At 35.7% G+C, this 20,792-nt stretch overlaps 1 non-coding gene across 1 annotated transcript; it reads right to left on the bottom strand.

The window, feature by feature from the left end:
* Positions 1-8,069: 8,069 nt before the first annotated feature.
* Positions 8,070-8,142, bottom strand: TRNAR-ACG (transfer RNA arginine (anticodon ACG)). Its single transcript has one exon. It is a non-coding gene; the product is annotated as a tRNA-Arg (tRNA).
* Positions 8,143-20,792: the final 12,650 nt, after the last annotated feature.

The following is a 20,792-nucleotide window of genomic DNA, read 5'->3' as shown; positions in this document are numbered from 1 at the left end:
CGCTGTATCAGCTTGATACGGCCCAACTGTTCATCTGCCAGGCATACGCACCATTGCTCTCAAAAGCAACATGAGTTTTTTATATTTTTCAAATAAAGTCATTTTATATTTTTAGCTCGTTTCGACACTGATGCTTCTGAGCAACTCCTAAACATTCGATTTTTACTTGTGAGCTGTTCACGAAGTTTCTATAATTACCAGCAGAATAGCTCAAATGTACGCGTGGTCTCCTATTTCTCGACAAGCCAACCAAGACTGATTTTTGGAACTAGCATTTTTGAGGGAAATACCATGTGGTTGGTTGACGGAAACATATTGCTGAACATTCTTAAACACTTATAAAAATAAATAAAATGTCGAACAATAAATTACATTTTTAAACTATTCAAATCTACATAAATCATATAAATGAAAAGAAGTGCAACATTCCATATTTTTTTTCAAATAATGTCATTTTTTATCATATAAAAAGCATTCTGGGCTTCTCATTTGTTTATTATAACCTCTCAAAATTTTTCTCCCTTGGATATCTCAATGCTTGCCAATGAACCCTTCAAGCGGCATTGACGAGATATCTCGCCCGCCTCCTCAAAAGCTTCTTATTTTAGCATTGACAAGTCCAGATACTTTGTAAAGTTGATTTCTTAATGAAACACTTTCCCCTATATCATTGAGTCTGCACCTGCTGAAAATCGGAAGAAAGCCTACTTCACTAAAAAATATATTGCATTCTAAAGGGATTTAGTGATTTCTGCTGTACCGGTTAAAGGGTTAAAAGGTTTATACGCCACTCTTCACTTTTGTCATGTGATTGCTGAGCAAAGTGATCATTCCAAAGTGAGCATTCCATGAGCAAAATGAGCTTTGGCTCATATTTGCAAAGACCAATTTTACCCAATGTTTACAAGTTATTGCACTATAAACCTAGGGCCATCGCTGCTACAAGTTTTTCTATAAACCAGTTTATTTAAAATTCTATGCCTTCTCGTTAAACATACCCACTTGTTTCATCTTTCTATCTATAACTGTTTAAAATTTTAGGGTAGCTTTTTTGAAACACACACACCCTGTAGGGTAATAAACGACTTTTTAGTTTAGCTCATATCTACACATGATTTGAGCCGATTTCGCCAACAGATAGATTCTAAAGTAATATTTCGAGTGAGATGAAAAAATATATTATCGTCAAGCCCATAATGCAGTTACTGAAGGGATGGGAGGATTGTTTTTCTAGCCTTTTTCGAATTGGTCTCTGGTTGGGAGAAATAAATGTTTGCTCCTCCCGACAAGAGAAAGGTTTCCATATTTTGTCGACTTCTGAAATGGAGTGATGCACGTATTTCCGAAACTCACCCCCTTTTGCTTACAATCGATTGGCAAAGAATTCGGATGATCACTATTTGACGAATCGGCGATAAATACGGTAACCTTGTCCTAACCTAACCGCACCTCAGAAAAAGGAAAAGAAGCGGAAGGAAAAAAAAGTAGGAGAGAAAAGGAAGAAACTAAACAAATGAAAGACAGCATGATAGATAAGAAGATAAGAGAGTAAGTACATAGTAGATTTAAGTAAGCACATAAAGATAAACCATACGGGGGGAAAAATCACTATCAGGGTATAGAAAAAACGAAGAGGAAAAATATATACGATTACAACAAAGCTTCACGATGATGAGAAAAAAGGACAGAAAACAGAGAGAACTTGCTAGAATTTATTCCACTGGCGTTAGACGCAATATTACGTCCTTGATCGTAAAATGATTAATGGGCTGCGACCCTAAGTTTCATTGGAAAAAATTGTTTGTGTTGTCGTGTTCTGTCATCCTTCTGATTTTGGCGGTAGATGTCTGAGACATTCAGGTAAGAACATGTTCATAAATTCCGTGATATGTTGAAGCTATTTATGCACCTACTTGGTTTTGAAGTTTGTGGAGATACACCCCCCCCCCCCATACACACACACTGCGCGTAATATTCTATATCTTTTCTTTAGCAGTAGACAAACTACTGATTATCTGTTGATGTAAAGGGGAATAGGAAAAATGGATTCCATTGAGAGAGATCTCCCTTACAAAAAATCTGGGCTTATCATTACTGACGTAAAGGCTTTTAAGAAAGTTAAATATAGGGTGGGCAAAAAGACAATAGAAACTTTAAAAATTCATAAAAACCGGAAAAATAATCGAAAAAAAACCATTTCATTTTAGGTCACGGGAATTTTTTTAAGGAAAATATAACTCAAAAAACATCCGATAGATGGTGCTGACGTACACAAGTCAAAGAAAAGATATGCAAATAAAATAACGAACAGAATACCTCTAAATCATTTATTACAGTAGTATGTGTTCCACATGGCCAACACCACAGTGGATAACACATTGCAGGCGAGTCATAAATCCAGCAACGGCAGAGAGCAGCAGGTCCACATACATGTTTACAGCGGTGAACTGATTCTGGATTAGGAGCGCAAGTTCTTTTAACCGTTTCATTGGTATATTTCCACCGAAGTCGCTCGTACCAGCGCCACATATGGGCTGTTTTATTTATTTATTTTTTTTCCTGGCCGAAACAAATTCCCGTCACCTAGCGATGCTAACCCTGCAAACCGTCATTTATTTCGTTTATTTTTCCGGTTTTTATTCATTTTTTAAATTTCTACAGACTTTTTGCCCACCCTGTATCTTGTCAATGCTTGTGAGAGTGTTCAGCAATTGAATAGATAGTTCAGTCATGATAATATCTACCTCGTTTATAACGTCAAGGTTCGTACAGCAGCAGCTTTTTTTTTGTGAATCACCCATGAACAAGAAAAATAAAATCGCCAAGGAAATTACTACAAAAAAAAAAAGAATCGATATCGTAGATAATTTGAGTTATACGATTGGTGGATTCATTTATTCGTCTATTATACCCAATCCCAATATTTGTTTAATTAAAAACATCGAAGAGCTATTGATTTATCCACATTTATTTCGAAACCATCTTTTTTTTCGACGCTTTGTGTAATGTGGAAAGAGATTTTTACGTACAAAACAAAAACAAAAAAAAAACATTTGACTTTGTTCTAGTGAATATCCAGTGAAAATGGAAAACTCTGGAGTGTGAAGTTTCTTTGTGCTTGAGGAGAAAAGCTCTTGCAAACATTCGTTGAATGGGAAACTTGTGTCGAGACCCTTATTCTCCGGGTCGTTTCGCCTCTAAGACAGTGTAATCTATCTTTCTCAGCTGTCACAGTTCCCTGTACACTTGCGCACACACACACACACACAATCCTTTGCTTCGCCTGTAAACATTGATCCTGGCTCTTCACTTTTTGTCTTTCTTCCCTCACTATTTTTCCATACGGGTTCTCAGATTTAAGAGCACTCACTTCATTCTTTCCTCTTTGATGAAATTTAAATGAAGTAAATGCATTATTGGGAAAATTGTTATTGCTTCGTTCTGGTATCGAGTCCTTTCACAAAAGTTTCCAAATTTCATCTCTAAGGACAGTAAATATCTTTGTTTGGGTCTTGAAACTAAAAAAATCAAAAAGATTCGTTATTGGTTTTCTTCGACCAAAAATTATCTTTCTCAGGATTCTTCAACCTTTTCCTATTTGCGTATCAGTGAAATAAAGTGAACAATTTCGTGGACCGGCATAAACGGGATTAAACAATTTGCAAACTGGCTTAAGTTAGAAAATTTCCCAACCTTATCTCATTATATTTCATATTTATACTATTTATTATACATGCGTGAAACACCGTTATACTGAGACCCCTGCTGCCACCTGTCAAATAAAAACAAAACTATTTGTTATAGTTCTTGAAGTAAAATTGGTTTGTCGGTTTTGAGCCGATGTGCAGCATGAAATGAAATATTTGTTATGATACCGGTATAAATTTTTATGCTCCATAATATTGGTTATATCTTTATCTCTGCCACCGAATTTCAGCAATTACATTTTAGTGTGCGGATATTGATATAGGGGTAAATAACAGCTTATACGGTATCTACAGCCAAACTGCAAAAATAAATTTGGGGTAGGTGTGTCACAGTTTTGACGTGAATACCTTTTCTTTGTGCCTGGAATCGCATAATAGGTACTGACATGATGAAATTATGTCATCATCATCGGCTTTGTCTACGGAATAGCTAACAAATGATACCAATGTCGTTTATTCCCGTTGTGAACTGCTCGAGATAGAGGAAAACGATTTGCTACGAATCAGGGCAGCGGGCCTGGTGCCCAGACGGGAAGAGATATTAAAGCCGAAAAGGTATCATTTCATTTTTTGCAATGTGCACCTGACGATACCATTGATTTTGACTTGCGTTGCATACGTCCAGAGTCTAAAGAATTTTATCACGCAACTTTTTGCGAATGCTCCCAGCATCGCCCTGTGGGGTCCGAGTGGCGTGATGGTAAGATGCTAGTCTACAACTGTGAAGGTTGCTGTCACGGTCAGAGTTCGAACCCGAGATAAGATATTTTCCCTAACGCGAACTTGAGGTGACCACCAATAGACATGGCCATAATTTCCAACCTATCTCGTTAATGGAAGTAAATTGCGATATGGCCAGAGTTGGTTTTTGGTGAAGTAGCATTGTCAGATGATTTCAAAGACGTATTCATGTAAAAAAAAATCTGGAGCTTTTTAAACTTTTTTCAACATGCCAAGATACCCTCTTGACTTTCTGTAATCAATATCTTTGTGAATAACTATTACACTTAGAATCATGAAAAAAAAAACTGGGGTTATGGGAGACATGGAAAAAGACTTTTTAATTGTAAGTTAGAGGACGGATAAAAATTTAAATTTGTATCTCAGTACATATATATAGCCTATATACGTGCCTTAGTAAAAAAACATAAAAAGTATGTCTCTACCCCACCAACTATTCAAAAGATAAAGAGTATATAAGGATACTTTACACCCTGTTTACTGATAGTCTGTAAAGGTTATATATATATATAAATTTTATATTTTTTATAATTATCTTTTCTTCTATCAAACAAACCTGCTCTTCATTCTTTAAATTCCTACAAAAACCTACTGGAGTTTTAAAATTCTTATAATGCAATGTGTGTTTATCAGACAAAAATAGTAATATAACGTGAGTATGAATTTGTAATGGCCGTGAGAAAAACTATCCATCAGAAATATTGACGAGCTTATTTTCAAAAGGGAACATTTCCACTTTTTTCCGAAATGAAATTTTTAACGATTCATCTTTGGGATAGGCGACTCTGTCACAGATTATGCTACCGGGATTATTCAAACGGGAAAAATTTTGGGTAGAAATTGCAATGTAGAGTTAATCGTTTCTATCAAAAGAGAGCTTATCCACACTTCGGTATTTTTCATATGTTGATAATGGACCTCTCGATAACGGACACCCACGGGACCGGAAATTTTGTTCCGCTAACGAGGAGTGTCCGGTAATAGATAGTAAAATACCTCGAGTCCGGTCGATGTAATTCGAAATTGTGTCCGTCATTGGAGGTGTCCACTAACGGGAATATTCGTTATTGGAGGTTCCACGGTAGAATGATCGTGTTTCCTATGGTAATGGTGAGAGGGCGGTAAGGATATCTTCCTGCGCTATTTAAAACCTTCTGTTATCAACAGGTGACGTAGAAATTTCCAATTTTTCAGACTTGACAAATTTCAATTTTAATAAAAAAGTGACTTTTTCACATTTATTTTCTTCCAAAACGGAGCATTTCCGAAATTCAAATGTTCATAACTCCTTTGAATGTTGATCAAGAAACATTGTATTTAAATATTCTTCTACTTACCCTACATGCTACCTGTTGGGATATTTTATTCTTTTGTAAAGCAAACACATTCCAGAGGAATACGTTTTTTACCTCTTCCGTAAATTTAGCAAAAGTGGAAGTGTTCCCTTTTGAAAAAAACAATAAGCTCCTCAATTAAAATAACCACTGCGCACAATAATGTTCTGATGTACGCAAACTGAATTAATTATATATTCATAGATATAGTGTGATACATAATTTTCAGATTCAAAATAAAAACAATTATTCGCATTCAATTGTTGTTGAACAATGTATAATTTTATCATGATAGAATATTTCAGTTTATCTCCTAAACACACACACATATATATAATATATATATATATCCATAATTATGGTTTTTCCAAATATTTCCATTTATTCGAACGAGATTTTTATTTGAATAAACACTGGTAAATATAAAGTTTGGTTGCATTTAAAGCAAATAAGAAAAATTAATAAAATATCCGAATATAATACAAAAGAAATAATGTTTCTCTCCACAAAATATGAATCCATTTTCTCATTTTTGTTGGAATAATCGCTTCTTTCAACAAACGCACGCTTTTCATAATTGAAGTTGCTCCTTTTTTTTCAGAATGTTTGATCGATCAGGTTCATGTCCTTAATGTATCCCGAAAGATTATCGGAAAATATCCCCATTTCTCTCCTCCGAATCTTTTTCTTTTTTCCTATTCCATTTTACTAATAAATTTTGTTTGAGAATTTGCTTTTCCAGTCCATCTCCTTTGAAGAGTTTCCTGAAGAAGAAAAACAATAATAATAAACCGGAAAATATTTCTGAGGCAAAGGAGACTAGGCATTCTTATCGGAATCCGATTTTCGGCATTACGCAAACGTTTTCAGTTCATTAAACATCGCGATAATTAAGATAATTTTTCTTACAGTCTTCCATGGAATATGGCATGCTCTTTCTCCTGATAGATAGCGCATCATTAACACCGACTAAATATTATATTTGTTTATATTGGCTTCTCCCGGTTATTACTGATCAAAAATTGGTTAGGCTGCAAAATGTTTATGGGAAGAAAAATGAAAAGATAAACACTATTATCTCATGGTGGAATAATTTTTTACCTTTTTTTTTTACAAAAACTTATTTGATTCATATACTTGTATGTTAAGAGCGGCTTTCATCTTTAATGCCTGAGGGATGCTCATGGATTCTTCTAGAATAACGACGGTAATACACATAACTTAAAATTTTCAATTACTAATCATAGATTTTTTTTTTCCAACCGTTTTCTTTCGAAGCATTTCACGAGCATCTGTTCGAGGACCTAATGAGAATGAAAATACATTAATTATCAAACGTTATTTTTTCCCCTTCCAGGTAAAGGGCGGCTTTTATTTTTAATATTGTTATTGAAGTATATATTTTCAATTTTTAACACTAAGATAATTTGGAAAAGAATTAAATATGCAATTTTTTTTTTTAACACAAGCAAATTATTATTATTTTTTTACTTTATTTATTCATTAACACTGTGAAAATGAAAGGAAACGAAGCGGCTATTAAGAATTAATACGAAAAAAACGAAGGAAACACAAATGCCATTTGCCGAAATGGTTTCTGGTAATTTAATGAAAGTAAAATTTCAAAGAAAAAAATTAGTAATTAATAACAAATATGTTATTTTCACGAGTATCCCGTGAAGTAATGTTTATGTTCTCATAATTCATATTAATTCACTATATTGTTTTCTATAGTTCGGACTTTACAGTTACTTGATAAAAATGACCAATAAATGATAAGACATTTTTGAATTTCGATCTTTCCGGAATATAAATTTACAAATACAAATGCAACGCCACAACAGGCAAATTGCCCAACGAGGTGGCTGACTTAAGAGCATCATGGATCCCCGAGCCCCTACCTACTACTGCTACACCACACATGCACCCCCCCCCCGCGGAACCCCCCAACGAATAGGTACATGCGGAAATGTGCGTGTACGTGTAGTGCAACCTAACGTAAAGTTTGTTTCTTTGTAATGCTTATTATGTGTAGTGCTGTCATCTGCCCCCAGTTTTACTAACTATCAGTGAAGTGTTATGGTTGAATGATTTACCGTTGTAGGACTGTTGCTCTCTGTGGCGAGACTTTTTAACGGGGAGACCATCTCGCATTTGCGCCTTGAAGTTGGGAACCACAGAAAACCAACTTCAGCCGACCACCACTGTGGGGTTCGAACCCGGATCCTCGCATCACGAGTCCGGCACTATAACCACTCGACCACCACAGCGGCAAAAAACTTGACCACGAGCCAGCCAGGATTCGAACCTGGAATCTTCTGATCCGTAGTCAGACGCGTTATCCGTTGCGCCACTGGCCCACTTGCGTTTTCAGGCTACTTTCATTTACTCCCAATGTTTTTAATGTTGAGCCTAAAAAGTGATGACGGTATAATGTTATTCTAGCAGTAGATAAATGTCAGACCATACAGCATTTCAGTGGAAGATCACATATCCAGGTTGCCACATGATTCTCTCTCTACCAGCCAGTTACTTCCCATGCTTCAAATTTTGTAAGTGTACCCGCTATAAATACTTAGATATAAAATATTTCGCTCATTTCGGAATATTCATTTACTATTTGCATGATTCAAATGCCGAATCTAAAACTTAATGAGACAGAGATAGTGATGATAATACCAATTCTAATGATAAAAATGAATGTAAGGTAAGTGAAAGGTAATTTGGTCTTGCTAATTTTCTAATTTTTTGCTGAAGCCTACCTGATATGTTCTGAAGAACTGATATTGTTAAAAAAAACCTTGAAATCTACTGAAAAGAAAAAAATAGTCCCAGGTACGTGTCAACGGAAAAAAATTAAAATATAGGATTTATTTTCAAAGAGTCTACCTCTTGACAATATTCCCAACAAATAATGACGGTAATATGGCCAATGAAGTCCTCAATGTCCACATCTCAATAAATTCACAAAATTTTCTCGAGAGCTAATTGATTTAAAAAAGTTATTTAACTGATCAGACATTTAATTCAAAATTAAATAGGAAAAAGAAATAAATATACTTTGTCCATAAAATAAATTCGCCAGCTTTAACTAAATTAAAATTTGAATCAAAAATTGACAACTTTTTTGAAGAGAATTAAGTGACGCATTCGGATAAATAAATCCTTTTCCTTCCTAATAGTAGTTGGAAAATGGGGGCACTAGAGACCTTCTCACGTGAAATTTCAAACAAAAGATTTTGATACTCACACATGTGTATTGAATACCTGCCCATAAAGCCAAACTGTCAAATATTCTAAAGAAACCTACACATGACAGGCGGAATTTCATACAGATTGAAATTACAATGAAATTAAGGTTGAAAAATCATCAAAACTGTACATGTCATGATTAACGAACTGATTCTGTGTAATAAATGTAACTTGAGGAAAAATACAAATATGTCTTAAGAAAATAATAACGGTCATTTCTGCACACGAGGACTATTATCGGCTTATATGTGTGGGGGTGACCTTATGACCTGTATTTTACGAGACATCCCCTTTATTTTGGCTGTCGCAACTTATAAAAAAAAATGTCCCGTTTTTCCTTTGTTTTCAACAGGGCTTACTTGAGTTTTTGAATTCAAGAGTTATGATTACTTTCCTGCATAGACGGAGATGGACTTGAAAGTGCGGAGGGGGGGGGGGCGATGATGATGATGATTGCTAGAGAGAAGGGGGCATTATGGTGATGCGATCAGTTCATATATATGCATCTACATTAGGTCAGTCAGCTCCGCTTTGGCGCTGGGGCGGGAGGAAGGAAATGCCCCTTCTGCCCTCCCATATCACCGCTCATGTTTTCATGATTTATAAATTATAGTGATTATCACATATAAATTACAGTGATGACCACGTCATAATTGATTATAGTCATTATAAATATATTCATATCTCACACGCTACCAATTTTTTTGCCTATTGTGACTGCGACTTCTAGTAGCCCTGCATTGCCGCCATTGGCGATTTATCAGCAATTGTAACGATAGATTGCAACTTTACTTGCTTTTGACAATTTTTTGCCTGTGATTCGCATTTTTACTTGCCTTTGATATTTTACTTGAAGTTGACAACTTTTCTGGCCTTTGACAATTTTTCTTTATCTCCAAGTAGCAACTTTACTAGCTTTTAAAATTTTTTATCTGAGATTGGCAACTTCACATGTCTTTGGAAATTCTTTTGCGATAATTGGCGAAACACTTTACTTGCCTTTCGGCGATATTTTTAGCTGTGATTAGCAACTTTATTTGTCTGACAATTTTTTTAGATGTAATTAGCAACTTTATTTGTCTGCCAATTTTTTTAGATGTAATTAGCAACTTTATTTATCTGACAATTTTTTTAGATGTAATTAGCAACTTTATTTGTCTGACAATTTTTTTAGATGTAATTAGCAACTTTATTTGTCTGCCAATTTTTTTAGATGTAATTAGCAACTTTATTTATCTGACAATTTTTTTAGATGTAATTAGCTCATTTTTGATCATTTTTGTCGCACCACCGTCATTTTCTGCACGTGAAGGCTAATTAGACCAGGACCTACAATTTATTGCCGATTCCGAACGGCAGACTAGTGTTTTTATACTCATCGAGAGGTTGGTGCGCTAACCCCTCGATGGGGGACTGACTCCCTGGGGTAGCAATTTTTTGCTGCGGTCAAGTCGCCGTTTTTTGTTGTACCCTTGTGTCAGGAAAGTTTTCTGACAAGGACGAACCGGGTATCGAACTCGCGACACCTCTAAACATCCTTTGGTACTTTAGGCGAGCATCTTATCGACCGGGCTACCGCGCCCCATTTGTTTTTGTGAAAGCCGTATTCGAGGTTAATGTAATAAGCAACTTTACTTGTCTGAAAATTTTTTTCGCGATAGTTAATATTATCCCGCATGGATGCAGATTTTCCGCATTTTTATGAAGCAAATATGTCAGCCCAGGCATTTATGCTGTGTATATTGGAAAAGGAAAATCTTTCGCGGGACGGTGGGCCACATTTAAGCCTCTGGCCATACGTTGTGCACCCCTGCCTTAGATCATATATTATGACACGGTCAACATCTACGCTGTTAAAAATAATTTAACAATTGTTTCAAAAAAAGTAATGTTTGAAATTTGTCATTATACTAAAGATGAAACCTTTGCAGTTACTCCCACGCACTAGGTACCAACGACATTGAGCGTAAAGTTAGGAGAACTCTTTCTAAGAATATTTATGTGGTCCTAGATATAGAAGACCTCCCCCACGCTACTTCTGATGTCAGTAAGTAGTTCCATTTTCCCTCAGAATATTCAGGGAAAAAATTCCCTGCTCATGCCACTATTATCGTTTTGAGGAAAAGAAATGATCGGGCTCAGAATTTGACATTTCTATGCCCCACATCCGATCACCATGCGGTATTTGTGAGCCAGTCTGGAAGATACTACGCCAAAATAAGAAAAAAACGAAATAGGATACTGTGTTTGAAAATGTGGCAAAATTGCTAGGTAGTCTGAATTGCGTTTATGGCAACCCGTGCGGAGGCCTTCTATCTCTAGGAGTTGCCGGTTGGCCATGTGACGTTTGAACCTAATACAATATAAGCTTAGAAAGGAAAAGGAATAAGTAGTTGTTATACAGACCGGATTTGTTTGCTCTTCGAACATTAGAAAATTTTAAGAAACGCTTAAATTTTTTTAATAATCCTCAAATGTACTAGAAGTGGAACTTTTCCAGTTATTCCCACGCACTAGGTACCAACGACATCGAGCGTAAAGTTAGGGAGGGAACTCTTCCCAAGGATATTTATGGTTCAGTGTTTATTTTCAACAATCGCTTTGTAGTTGTTTCATTACGTCGCATATCACAAACGTAATTAACATTTACATCCTTTCCAATGAAGTACGTACTGCGCCGCGGAATTGCTCGCTCAAGTTTAGACGTTTACGATCGTATATGAATCTTGCAGAATTTATGGGTCATTTGTAAGGAAGAGCACGTACAAAGCGAATGTGTATAATTCCGTCCTCTCCTTCAAGAATTCGAAACCGTAGCTCATTAGTAGTAGAACGAACTCGAATCCATCCCCTGCTCGAGTACGCCTCGAAAAATTAATAAAAGCATTCCACTTGATGTTGCGGGAGGTTTAAAAGTATCTCTTCGCGTCGCGGAATTAAATTGTTTAATTTGCGAGGATGAGGTGGAATTATTCGTTAACCGGAATCTAAATACGCACTTCTGAGCGACGTTTTGGTGTGCTTTTAAATTTCATATGATTGACGATATTTAAAACGTGAAGCAATGAATAAGTCTCTTTGATACATTTTTTTTCTTTTTTTTGGAAAGTAGCCTGTTATTGATTTTTAAAAAAAAAAAATTATTGTACGTAAATATTTGCGTTTTCGCATGTAGGTATGCGCATGTAGGTGCTCGGATTACTACTCGTAATACTAATCAGTAGGTGCTCGGATTACTACTCGTAATACTAATCAGTAGGTGCTCGGATTACTACTCGTAATACTAATCAGTAGGTGCTCGGATTTCTATGACTTTGCATATTTTATGTTTTTGCATATTTCGCTATGTTTACGCGATAGAACATTTTTTTTTTCATGATTTTTCTTAATTTTAAGGCATATTTTTATATGCTGAGTACTCGACATAAGTCTGTATCAGGAAACAATGGTATTTCATTGTTAAAACGGCCTCTTACGATAATATTAAGACTCCTGTGAGTTCGGCATCTTAGCATAACTTATTAGCTATACAAAGTCTGGGAAAGGACGAACTTCCTGGGGCTATCCTTACTTTGGGACGGTACTGTAAAGTACGAGCCGTACCAACGAAATGCCGGAAAAAAACGCTGGACCGCAAAGAGGTGAAGTATTTTTCATGATTTTCAGTAATTTTAAGGTATTTTTCATGATTTTCAGTAATTTTAAGGTATTTTTCACGATTTTCAGTAATTTTAAGGTGTTTTTCATGTTTTCAGAATTTAAGGGATATTTTCATATTTAGAGCATTATTTTTGCATATTTCAACAGAACAATCAAGACGGATTTTTTTTCCCGGAGCTCATTCTTCACTAGCTTCATTTCACACAACTGACAATTTTTCTATTACATAAGTTAGCAATAATTCACAATTTTACTCACCTTTGACATCGTTTTTGGCAATGAGTGGCGATTTTTTTCAGCAATATGATCAACGATTGGAATTTTTATTTGCGTGCCTTTCGCATCATTTTGATAATGATTAGTGAATTACCGTAATTTTTTCGAGTAAATATAGTCAGTCTATCTATAAAGGAATATTTTTGAGTTTTCACTGCATCTTTTAAGTTTTTTAGGGCATAAATGCATTTTTTTATGGAGCATATTCTGTCGGCTTTTAGGTAATAAAAATCGTAGCCTTACTAATTAGGGAGACGAAAATATTAAGTCGAAATATTCATATCCTTTTTTCACAAAAGTTCATTGGAAATTCACAAAGAATCTAATAAGGAAAATCTCTCATATCCTGATTTCCTGGTAATAAGAAATTACTCGAATTTTATATGTAACTGAAAAAAACAAAAATTTTCACCAGCTTTGATTAAATTCAATTTTTTTTAAAGCGTTCTGAATGTCAGAAGAAGGCTTTACACCGAACATCTTCGATATACGAATTTCTTATTCAAATATGATTTTTTTTTCCTTCTTATTAATGTAAGAAACTCTATTTCTATCGCAAAAATTAATTTTCAGATCATCAAATCATTATAAGCTCAAAGATTGCGTTTGATCTTCTCGAAATATTTAATCAAATGATATTAATTATTTATAAACTTCATATTCCGTATTGTATTGAGATTATGCATGTATTGAAATACGTATGTAAACTGTATTACTAATTATTTCACAATAAACTTAAATACGTAGAGAGGGGTTAAGCTTTATTTTGCTAATTCCATTTAAGTTCCCTAATGATAACCGCATTTCTTGGAATCAGTAAGATTTTAGTATATTCGCAGCAATTTAAAAACAAAATTAATAATAAGGGTATTATCACATGCACTTCATTTGTTCAAGATACAATTCACTTTTCATATAATACACAACTTTTAATCCACAAACAACTATTCGTGAGATAAAAAGTAAATTTTTCACTAATATACCGCATCCGTGTTATAAAGAGCTGCCCAAAGCCCTGAAATTATGTTTTGAAAAAACTAAGTGCCGCTGTACTCATTGAGAAAAACTGTTTATTTGAAATAATATCTATGATCGTACTACGAGGTCTGTACGAAAAAGTATCAGACCATAATTTTTCTTGCGTGAACCAATGAAGCTAGGGAGGTGTGGTTCGATGCACGTATGTAAGCAATCCTAGTGCGCATGCTCGAATTTTTTCCAGTCTGCAGAAGCTGCCAGTCACCGGCAGACCACTGATGAGTGAGGAAATGTAACCACCGAGTCGCATTTTCGTTTTTGACAAAGTGGCAGGAAAAACTTGAACAACGCTACTGCATTCATCGTGATTTCGAGCGGCCAATTGTGACGTAGGAACTCCTGGCAGTACTCAAGTTCACAGATCGTGATTCAATTATCGTGCATCACCAGAGTTCTGACTTAGTCAATAACGATCACATTTCTGGATGTTGAAGGTCTTCCGGAACGTGCTTCACTCTCCATTGATGTTCGTCCATCTTTGAAGTAGTTGTACCACTCCTAATAGAAGTAGTGGCCATTTCTTCATATTTGAAGATCGGTTGAATCTTGCCGTTTGTTCACACTCGGAAATTACCAATATTCACAAAAAATCCTATGTTGTTCCGTTGTTCAAGTTTTCCTGCCATTTTGCCGGAAACCAAAATGCGACCGTTGTCACTTACACTTCCTCATTCATCGGCAGTCTACCGACGACTGGTGGCTTCTGCCGGAAGATAAAAATTCACGCATGCGCACTAAAATTGCCTACATATGTGCACAAAATCACGTCTACCTAGCTTCATTGGTTCACGCACAAAAAATTATTGTCGGATACTTTTTAAGCAAGCCTCGTATTTAAATACGAAACCCCAATTTTTTGCGTACATCGTTTTAGAGACAAATGAGTGTCAGCAAAATAGGGGTTTCTGAAATACGTTTCAATGAATTTTTATGTTTCTATTGAAACAATTTTTTTAATAATAACGTGAGCCCTAGGGATTTGCAAGATATCAGCATGATCCATACAAGGAATTCGTTAAGAGTTAGTACACATCCATGACCAAACCGGGATTCAATCTCAGGCCTGCTCTAGCTCCTTAACCACTCGACTGCCAGACGGCATTTCTCTTCCATATCTTTTCCCCCAACTCGGTAGAACTCTCGTTTTCCCATTATTCTTCGATCCGAAAATGCATATCATTTCTTGCATAAGTACCCTATTAGACGTTCTCAATGTATATACCACCAAAGATGCTGAATTTGGTTTCTTATTCATTCTAAGTGGTTTCCATATAGCACAATTTTTCATCTAGGCCTATCTGTAAGACAACTGGAGAATTACACATTCAAGCATTGGATAGGAGAATTCCTCTAAAATAAAATTCAATCCCATATATGGTCTATTGTAAATCTCTCTCTTTGGAAATATCTATACGAGAGGAAAATACACATGGAAACGCAGTACAGGAAATAAAAAAAAATTGAAAATAGTTCCTTCAGGCTATAAAATCGGTCATTTTTTAGAATTTTCTCATAATATTGTCTAGGTTTTTTAGAGCAGACGTGGACAATTTAAAACTCATTCCAATGATATTGCATTTACCTAAATGAAAAAATTTACGAAAAACACAAGCGATCAGAAATTATGGATTATCACTAGATTTCGGAGTCATAGAATGTGTTTCGTAGCCGTATTTTTAGACTTCAGTCTGGATGCATTTACTACCATTACATATGCTCGAGGAACAAGTTTTTTAAGCTGTGTCAGGTTGTCCATCATCGACAGAACTCATTCAATATGATGCTTCTCCGGAACATAAATACGGAAGATAAAGACAGTATCGTGATCATTCTGCCTTTCCGAGCGAAACAATGGGACTTTCATGTTAAATCTGTCGTTATTATTGGAACAAATACCTCTGATAGTGTGTGTTACGATGCGAGAGATCGAATTTTCTTGAGAAAATTGATGGTATAGCAGTCTTTGTGTCTTTATTTCCTCTTGTCGAGAGTTGTCTTCATCTACATCAAAAAACTCAGACTATGAAGGGAAAGAAAAAAAAATAGATATACATTTTTTTTGATAAATATTGAATGATGCTTTTCAAGAAAACAATCGCTCTCATTAGTGTCAGGGCATTTCTCCGAGATCCGATTCAACGGAAATTCGAACGATTTTTCCGCATTCTTTCTACGTCTTCAACGATTCATCTTCTTCTATTTACGAGCACAAGTTTTGTCTTCAATTCGAAACAGTTCTGAAAATTCAGAATGTCAGAAAAACCATATATCGTTCCCATTGTCGGGCCTAGAAATTTTGCCAGCTGAGGCGAATAGTTTTTTGCCGTCTTTTGGACGGCTCCCCAGGATTATTTAAAAAAGAACCACTTCCAAGCACTAAATAGGCAATCATCGATGTCAACAGCTTGCCTTGACGTTCTTGACAAATGTTGGCGACGACCCTAGGAGTCGCGGCGCGTACTTTAAGAGACTGGTATAACCCCATAGAAAAAAAAACGCAGACAATAAGTAACCCAAAAATTTTAAGGTGTTCTTTGTTGGAGACAAACGCGGCGTAAAAGTAGTGTCGACATCTCTGGCAATATTTTCGGATGTCAAATTACGATATGAAAAAAAGTTGGATCAAAACAAACCAATTGTAATATTATTTTGGAAGCACCGTGAACACCGCAGCAGAAAAATGACATAAAACTGATGGCTTTTTATGGCACCTCGTTTGCAAGAAGAGAAGTCTGTCAGACGATTCCGATAACAGACTGAATGAGAACAAATATAAGTATACAGCAGTGGTTCTCAAACTTTTCTCACCCGCGGCTTCATTGCGCTAATCAACGTGGCTAAATTCATCCATGGCTCCAGAATAGTCCAACAAAGAACCACGTCAAAGGAACGAAAGTATGAATATTACTAATGGAAGCACGCATGAATATCACTAATGGAAGCACGCATGAATATCACTAATTGAAGCACGCATGAATATCACAAGCTCACCACGACTCCCCAGACAAAGGTTGGCGACGCATCTAGGAGCCACGATGCTCACTTTGGGAACCACTGGTATACAGAAACGAACAGTCAAAACATTCCTAAGCATCCACTCAAGTGAAGTAAGTGACCTTATTTCACTAAAATGGTCACTTAAGTGAAGTAAGAATGTGCCACAGGCCACTTAAATGGTCCGTAAATGTGCCACGAGTCACTTAAGTGGTCTGAGAATTTGCCGTGGGATCACTTAAGGAATCTGGTTATGTGCTGTTGCGTTCATTTTTACTCAATTAAGTTTGAGGTCGCGGGTGACTCCAAGAGCCACATTTGACCCGGGGGCCATGGGTGAGCACATATGTTTCAAGAGAAATGTGTTGGGGAAAAAGTGTGACTACTTACTAAATTCAGCCAAATCACCCATAAAAACAAGGCCATTTCAAGTACCCCAAGCTTAACCCCTATAATTTGCACCCTAGGCACCCTAGGCCTACTATGGAGTGACCCGTCTAGGCTCACTAATTTATAGTGTGAAAAAACAAAAAAATGATGAGAATCATATCGGGTCCCCCAGGCAGCAGCTCTGTCAGCCCTACTCTTGTAAGGGGCCAGGTCCGGGGGTCTCATGTCCATAAGTGACCTCGCCTCATGAGGTTTTGTACAGTGCAATGAATTTAGAAGATAAGTCTCTGTGTTTCTTCCAGCTAAGTACGGGACTTCCAGCATATTACTTTGCCTAGGGCCCATGGTGTTGAGACGGCCCTGAATAGAACTCGGACTAGAGAGAGCTCAATAAAATCTAGTACAGTGGTCCAGAGACCAATCTTATTTACAAAATTTTCGTTCAGTATAAATTTACTGAAAAAATCATTCCAATAAGTAGGAAGGATCTCGCTTACCCTCCAGGAGAAGCCACGGGAAAAAAATATGGCTCTCAAAGGGGGGGGGGCGCCACGGGCAAAAAAAGGTTAAGAAACACTGGTATGAACTAATATAATTGAACTCAAATTAATACATTTTCAAGGCTGAGCACACTTGAATGACGAAAAGTTGCGTATGAATACATCAATGGGATATAGGAAGTAGCGAGGCATGACTTAGATATACTCCGCTTACGGAGTTATATTTTTGCTCTTCCAAGAGTGACCCATTAACAAGATTTGACTGTATTAACTCCAACAGCTCCGTTCTTAATAAACAGACTCGGTTATAACGACATCGAATATTCTGTAAAAAAAATTTCTTTGAAACCGAAGCGGAAGTTTTTCTCAAAAGACATTTTGAATATGAGGAATATAATGAGATGCAGTTGAATACAAAATTGAAATTATTTCACTGTGATTATTAAGATGACCATATTCTACCGAGAAAAATACAGGAAATCGAGATTATAAATATGGAACATCAACACTTGTCGGAAATGTTGACCATTGTAAGCGGAGGCATTGTACAGCCGGTCTGCATGGAACTGAAAATTATTTTACTGGAAAAAAGGGGTTGTTATATGACAATTATGCATAGGCAATTCAAAAGAAGTTTCCAAAAAAATATCACTAGAGTGGGGGTTCATTATTATATCGAGTATCGTTATAGCGAGGATTCACTGTACCGTACACTATTTCCTTCTATTTTTATAAATTCTCAAAACATTTACGAATTTATGGGACACCTTGTACATTCAATTTTTGTAATAATTTTGTAATAAGATATTAATGATATATGGGACACCGATAATAAACCTATCTTTCCTAAATCCTACTTTTTTAACTGTATGTTCATCGGTAAATTTTCCAAAAAATTTTGTGATAAATCAATTACAAAAAAATAGAATTTCTTTCGAAATCGAAATTTTCAGTCAAATGTATAACTGTATTAAATACAATAAAATATAATAAAATATAAATTGACTTGAGAAACCACCAAAAAAATGTTGAACAACAACATAAATTTCAAACTTTTTTTTGAGACCGTTTTCTCATAAGGATAGAAAGTTTAATTCATAAAAAAAAAAAACTGAAAAGTAATAGAAGTCTGTAAACAAAAGAAACAAATAATCTCGCGATAGAAACAATACAGGTGAAAACAGTTCCATTTGGATGCTCAGGATCTGGAAATACGAACTAAATTCTCTCTCGTGAATCATTTTGGCTCTCATGCGAGTCCACATTTTTCTCAAGGAAAAAGAAAAACCAACCTTAGGCAAACATTCAGCGAATCCCATGTCGATACATAGTACTTCGAAGACGTTTCTTGCAAAGGAGTACAGTTTTCAACATTACAAAAAATAAATATAAAAATAAAGAAGGAACTACCAGAGGGAGCCATAAAGAACTGTCATCATCAGGAAAATGGCACTGAAAGAGAAACAATCCACTGAGACTAAAGAAAAACTCTTCTCTTTCTTGACAAAAACCCAAGCTCGAGAAGATTAGATAGAGAAATATTGTTCTCTCGAACTCTTCCTCGAAACAATATTACGACTGAAAAAAAAGTGTCTCGAACAAACAAAAAAGGAATATTAGATGGGACAATATACTAACGCAATACACATCTCGATTTTGTGAGGAATTTGTATTCCGTTTCCCCGAAAAAGATATTGACAGATTTGATTACGTTTCAGGATGAAATCGGGTCTGAAGACAGATTATACACATCTATCCATACAGGATGGTAGCTATCTACCGGCAAATGATAACTCACGTTATTCCTTGTGAAACCCGACATGGAAAAGAGTTTTCGGTTTTTTGTGATTTGAGCAATTTATAAGGAGTCATAAAGCTTTAAAAATTGATTTTCCTTCCAATTCCACCGAACGCACACTAAACGTGCCACTGAGGGCCGTATTCACCGACATGGTTTAAGCCAGTGATTCCCGACATGGGCGATGGAATGTTCCAGAGGGGCGGTAGAAGGCTACGAGTATAACATAGGATCCTATGGGTTGGATTGCGTTGGGGGGCGATGGGGGACAAAAAAGGTGGGGAAAATATGGTTTAAACTGTGGTCTCAATTCTTTGGATAAGAGATCAACATAGATTGGTTAAAAACCTAAATTCAACAAATCAGTGTCGATGTCTTATCAAAAAATTGTGACTACAGTTTAAACCATGTCGGTGAATATCGCCTTTAGCGTTTCGAAGGTGAAATAATCTATTAACTCCAACACAGAAGTCAAAGAAGGCAAAAACAAGTTCCCATTCCCTTTTGTGTGCGTGTAAACGCTTTTCAAACTTTTACGTGGTTGTTATTACGATTTTCTCAAATTGCAATTTGTGAGTTCATCCGAGAGATTAGACAAAAAAAAAACCTTCAGTCCCAAAAATTCTGAAATTTCGCAGGAATGTCAGAACTTTTGGGAAATTCGCCATTTTTAAGTAAAATATACCTCAGATTTAGCGAGTAATTAATGGGAAGTTTATTTATTTTTTAATGTTTAATTCAGATTTTTTAAATTTATACATTTTTTGGAACTTTAAAAATCCATAAAATTCCAACAAATGATCAAATATCGAGAAGTTTAAGGTTCATTTTACTAACATACATATGTCGTATAAATATTCGTACAAAATTCCACAATTTTTTTGTGGCAGTAGTTTTTTTTAATCTTAAACAGATGAGCTCAAAATTTGCAATTTGAGAAAATCACTTTCGAAGTGATTTTTGTCCTGTTCAGTTTTACTCTATAATTCATTAATTTTTTTGAAAAAGAGAAAAATTAACCCTATTCACACGAAAGTTTTTGCATTTGATTTAAATTTTATTCATTTAAGAAAACTACAGAAAGTTTTATTCATTATAGAAA

The sequence above is a fragment of the Pholcus phalangioides genome, unplaced genomic scaffold (assembly GCF_987345545.1).
Source record: "Pholcus phalangioides strain wild (caught in Gottingen) unplaced genomic scaffold, Ppha-v1.0 ptg000018l_1, whole genome shotgun sequence".
NCBI lineage: Eukaryota > Metazoa > Arthropoda > Arachnida > Araneae > Pholcidae > Pholcus > Pholcus phalangioides.
The sequence above is the reverse complement of the archived record's forward strand: the minus strand, read 5'-3'. Positions and strand labels throughout refer to the sequence as shown.